Here is a 6000-nt window from a genome sequence, read left to right on the forward strand (position 1 = left end):
GCTGATCCCAGGAATTCTGGGTAATCTCTGGGCAAGCAATTTGCTAAATGCTATATGCACAGGAAGCTTCTAAAGACAGTCTAGGCTGTCGGAATGTGGCCTTTTCTTTAGATGCCTGATCAGAAGCTTCAGGTGGGATTACATTTGAATAATAAATACTTGTTCTCTGCTTATTGATTTAGCTTATTCGATGCTTCCATTCTGACATGTCTGCAGTTGGTTACGTCACCCCAAAGCCTCCTTTTTATTATTTACTTACTTATTTATGTTTTGGAGGGAGGGTGTCACAGTACTCCAGGCTGGCCTCGAACTCATGATCAGTTTCTCCAGGGTTGGGATTACAGGTGCACACCACCTTATCTGACTTGAATTTTCCCTTCTCATTTTAAGTGGGACCTACCTGGGTGTAAGTGGCAATCTGCTATTCAGACCTCTTGTTTTCCAACACAGATCTATAAGGTGCTTCTGGCCAACAAGATTTCATGGAGGCATAACTGACGAGGTTTGGGGAAGAGCCAGTGTCTTCCATAAAAGGTTGGCTTGAAACTCCTGTCTTCCTCTTTGCTTTCATGGTGGGATTCAGCCATGGCAAGGGCAGATGTGTGCTAACGATGGTAGAGTAGTAGGGTAGAATTTAGCCCTGGATGGTGACAGGGTCTGTGGCTGGCTGGTCCTGTTGCCCACTTCCAGACTTTCTGTTTACTTTCAGTGCTAAGGATTGAACTCAAGACCTTGTGCATGGTGGGCAGACTCTCTACCGCCAAGCCACAACCCCCACCTCTAGACTTCTTATTCAGGGGAAATCAGCCCCTTGTTTTAATGGCCACGATCAAGCCCTGTTTCAGGCCACGGACACTGGCACTGAAAGTGTCGGCATTACAGCTTTGTCCAACCATGCCTGGCGAAAACTGGTCTCGCTTAATTCAAGACTAGGATGGCTTCCTTTGTGGCTCTCCTGGAATGTAGGTGACAGCCTCTCATGGGCTGGGGTCCTGGAATGAATAAAAAGGAGAAGGCTTAACTCAGCCCACACTGCCCTGCTTCAGATTCCAGACACGGTATAGCCAGCTGCCTCATAACCTCCGGAGCCACTTCTTCCCCTTGAGATGGACGGCACCCCACAGTCCAGCCTACTCATCTTGTTAGTCTTCCCTTTGTCTGCCTTGTTGGGAAGTTCGTCTGGAACATCTCATCCCCATGCTCTAGAAAGATGGAGACAGGCAGATCCCTGGGAAACAGCATCTGAGATTGTCCTCTGGTTTCTATATATGTGTAATATATGCACACAGACCACACACACACACACACACACACACACACACACACACACACACACACACATACACGAAGAAACAGGGGAAGAAAGTTTGGAAAAGAATGTTTAGATTTGACAAAAGTACAGTCATAGATGCAAAGATGTGTTGTTAGACAAGCAAAATTAAATTTGTCCTAAAAGGTTCTCATTGAAAGGAAGAAAAGGTGAATTATGAAACCAGAGAAAATATTTACAGGCTCACGTCCAACAAAGGACTAGGAGAGTACAGAGTTCTAGACTCTTCTCTGTTCAGTGACAGCCCTTTGATCATTTGATTTCAAGTTCACAGTTAGTTGTGTTTAGGTCCCATACTCTTTTGTTCCTCAAGTCTTTGGTTGTCATTAGGAAGAATGTATCATATTGCTCTGAGTTAGACCCTAAAATCAGGGTGCTGGTTTGCAAGGAAAGGGGGTCTTGGATTAGTAATCCCCGTGTAGTCTCTTTCTCTGCTATCTGGGTCATTTGTTGGATACCAAGGGGAGGGGGGTAGAGTGTAGAGAGTGAAAGACACAACTATCAAGGTGGCTTGGTGGATAAAATGCTGTTTGAACAAGCAGGAGGAGCTGAGTTCAGATCCCATCACTTACGTAGGAGGCCAGGTGAGGAGGAGTGGTTATTTCTCTTGGTAACTCTATTGCTGAGATGTGGAGACAGATGGAGCTCTGAGAATCAGTGGCCAGTTGGTATGGTTGAGATGGCAAGTTTCAGGTTCAGTGAGAGACCCTTTAATGAGATAATGCATTTTTCCTTCCCAGAATTCCCACTCCTGTAGCAGAGTCCCTGTGAATTGCCACAAAGCTCTGTTGGGTCTGCTCTGCCGTGCTAAGCCTGGATTTTTCCCCCTTTTCTTCTCTTTCACTTCTCTGGAGTGCTGCCAGAGCCTAAGCATCCTTCTTCTGGCTTCCCTGGGCTCACTCCTTCTCTGTGGGTCCTCTGTGTGGCTGCTTGCCTGCCATGTGACTACCAGGCCTGACTCAAATGTCACGACTCTTTCTTCCTCTCGAAACTAAAAATACGAAATGGATAGAAAGTTGTGAGGAGGAGGAATTGTAGAAGACCTCCTGATGTCAGCCTCCGGTCTCCACATTCACCTTCATGGGCGAGCACAACTACATGCCGTACGCACACTGCTCCCCCGACCCCCATGCGCGTTTGCGCAGATGCAAACCTAACAAGGGCTATGCTGTACCAAAGGCAGGCAGCGATGACGGAGGAGGTCTACCTTACCTGCTTTCTACCCTCTTGGGAGACATCTCAAGAGTCTCCCAGACTGGAGGGACCAGAGCTGAGGTGTAGCGACCCTGGAATTCCGGAATTTTGACTCCTCTGAACAAAGTATAAGAATGTGCTTCCGTTTTAATTCCACGTGTGGGGATACAGAGCTGCTTTGGGCTGTCCTCAGCCACTGACTACAACTTGCCTCGTGCTCCAGCATAAGTGTGGTTTTGCCACCTGTGATTGCATGGCATTTGGAATTCTGGGAACTTTTCAGAGGGTTCATAAATGCCAGGGCTGGAGAGGTGGTAGTGGTGGTTGGTCATTTAGGGAGGTTGGCTGTAGTTTGTTAGTAGCTGTGGCCAACAAAGAAACAAGACAAAAGAAAGTAGATTAAGGATTTTCTTAATTGCTTTCTCCCCTCTATTCATGGTTCTATCCTATCTAGTGTTGGGAGGTGAAACTGAAGGGATAAAGGGTGGGAAAAAGGAGTAGCCCAGACCAGCTACTCTGAGGGACCTTGCTGGTGCGTCCCCAGCTCACTCCAGAGCCATTCTTTCCCAATCGAGTGGGAACACTACTTTGCTCCGGCAGAAGTGCTCACTGTGGAATTGCTTCCGTTGGCCCTGAGGCCCCTCCCGACTACCCCATAGCTTCGAGGAGCCCCATCAGTGCCATGTCTAAGCAGACGCCTTAAGCCTCTGTTGTGGTGAGTCCTGGGCCCCAAGAGGGATAGAGGGATAGGGTGGTATGGACCTGTACAGAGGTACTTTGCAGAAGGTGGACTGTGGGGAACCTCCTTTCTGTGGGTGCCTTGCAAAAGGCAGAGGCATCTCTGCAGAGACAGTTAACCTGACTCAGAGCTGTCAGGAAACGAGGGAAATGTGAAGCTGGGCTCCTTTCTCTCACTAGGCCCACAATTCAAAAGCTGTCTTGGCTAAGCGGGCAGGATCATATCTGTCTACACAGGGATGGCTTGGCTGTGGGGAAGATGTCTGTGGCCCGGACAGGCTGGTTAAGAAATGGCCACTGACCTGAAGTGCTCCTGGAACCAGCCATCCCCAGTGATACTCATGATAGCATTTCCAACATAGTCCTGGAATATGGCTGGAATATTCCAGGCAATGGCTTCTGGAGAAGCTTAGGGGCTCATTATTGTGTCTGATTTGGTGTTCTGAGGAAATCATAAGCAATGAATACAGAGCAAAAGAGGACCCATGGCTTTGCGCAGGAGTAAGGAGAAGAAGCAACAAACATATATATATATATATATATATATATATATATATATATATATATATATATATATGGTGTGCCATGCACTATTCTTGCCGTTCTGAGCAGTCTCCCACACTGCCCTATCTATCTGTACCAGACTTCTGATCCCTCAGAAATCCTCTCCTCCAACCCCACCCGATAAGCAAGAACACATGTATGAAGCCTGTTTTGTTTTTTGTTTTTTTTTTTAACTGCAGCTCCCCTTGAGACGCAGCCACACAACTGGAATTACACGCTTCGTAGAGGTCTCGGGACGTGGCATGGCTTTGGGAAATTCCGTTTGTATTTAGAAGCCAGATTCCTATTTTCAGAACCCGAGCGGAAGCTTTAGTTAGCTTTCTGTCGCTGTGATCAACCACACACCAAAACCCACATAGGGAGGAAGGGTGTGTTTGGCTTGCAGATTACAGCCTGTCTTTGAAAGGAAGCCGAGGCAGGTACTTGGAGGCAGGAACTGGAGCGGACACCATCGAGGAACGCCGCTTACCGGCTTGCTGTCTTAAGTTTTCACAGCTCCCTTTCTTACACAGCCTGGGTCCGTTTATCCAGGTACGGCCCCACCCACTGTGGGCGGGGCCTTCCTACATCAATTAGAAATCAAGAAAATGTGCCTCACGCGTTCCCACAGGCCAATCCGAGGGAGGCAATTTCTTAATTGAGGTTCTCTCTTCCCAGCTGTGTACAGTTTGTGTCCGTTGACAGAACCTAGCCAGCACAGAGGGTAGGAGGGTGGAGCCAGGCTGCCTTTTACCAGCTGAGCAAGGACCGGCCTCTGTCTAGGGGGATCTCTGTCTTCTCTGCCAGCCACTCCGTTTCCTGTATCTGCATTTCAGGCGCCAGTTTTAAATCGGCTCCTCTCTTCCTGTCCTCTCTTCAACCCACCCCAACCCCATCCTCCTGCTTTCTCCTTTGCTTTCAGTTAGACAGTAGGCCAAGCTCCTTTTGGACAGTAGGTCAGGGTTCTTAATCCCTGCCAGGGACGGCCGCAGATTAAAGCAGGAGGATCAGATGCTGTGTGATTATGAGCTGCCCCTCCTTGTCTGTTGACTGCTTCCACCTTTATGGTTGGGAAGGGGGCTGGGTTTCCCCCAGAATCCAGCAGCATCCCACCGTTGTTCCGGTCACACGTCATCGAACCACCTCAGACCAAAGGCTTGAAATAACAACTTATTTAGTTTACAAATCAGGGCTCAAAGGGGACTGCTCAGTTCTGCTCCTGCCCTGCAGTTAGTACCTGGGATGGCTGGTAGGTGAGGGGTGATTTAACAGTGTGGAGCAAGCAAGCTCTTTTGCCCACATATCTGCTGCATTTGAGGATAGCTGTTGTCTGGGACCTTAGCTGTGTCAGCTGTTGCATCTATGTGTGGCTTTTCTGGGAGTATATGAAGGCAAGGTTGCAGGGGAGGGGATTCTCAAGAGACAAAGGGGGAAAACGGTGTTTTAATGACTTAATTTGATTATAGTGTTTCTTCCTCAATTGTGCCAGTACATTTAGTGCCACTCTTTATTGGTGATAAACTCACTGTCCACTTGGCCAGGAAAAGAGCATGACATACACTGCACAGCGAATGGGGAAGAGTTCCATGTTGCATTGTTAAGAATAAGGTGGTGCGTAGGAAGAACAACAGTATCAACCAAGCAGACCCCACCAGAGCTCCCAGGGACTAAACCACTAACCAGTGAGTGTGTGTGCGTGTGTGCATGCATGTATGTATGTATGCATATGTGTATATACATGTGTGCATATGAGTATGTGAGTGTGTGTGCACGCACAAGTGCACACTCTTTAATATGGTAATATAATATTCATAAGTAGAGTGTAGTGAACATACTCTATACTGTGCCAGTCACGTTTTAAAGATTTAATTTACCTCACTTTTTACTATATTCCCCATCCTTCTCGGGACCTCTTCTTGGTTGGTTGGTTTGAACTTGTACAAGAGATGGTACAAGTGCAACTTGTGTTCTCACGTCGTCTCCAAAGCTTTCGCTGCTGTGTTTGCAGTTGCAGGCAGGAGGCCAGCAGCACTATCCTTTCTTGTTCCCGAAGTACATGTCCCTGTGTCCCTCTCTTTAAGGGGACATGGGCTTGCTGAGGCATGATTAGGGGGCGTATTCTAGGACAGTGAAGGGACTTATAATATAATTGAGGTGCTCACGTACTCTGGTTAATCCAAAAGGAGGTCACTCTG

This window comes from Rattus rattus, chromosome 11, assembly GCF_011064425.1.
Source record: "Rattus rattus isolate New Zealand chromosome 11, Rrattus_CSIRO_v1, whole genome shotgun sequence".
Taxonomy (NCBI): domain Eukaryota; kingdom Metazoa; phylum Chordata; class Mammalia; order Rodentia; family Muridae; genus Rattus; species Rattus rattus.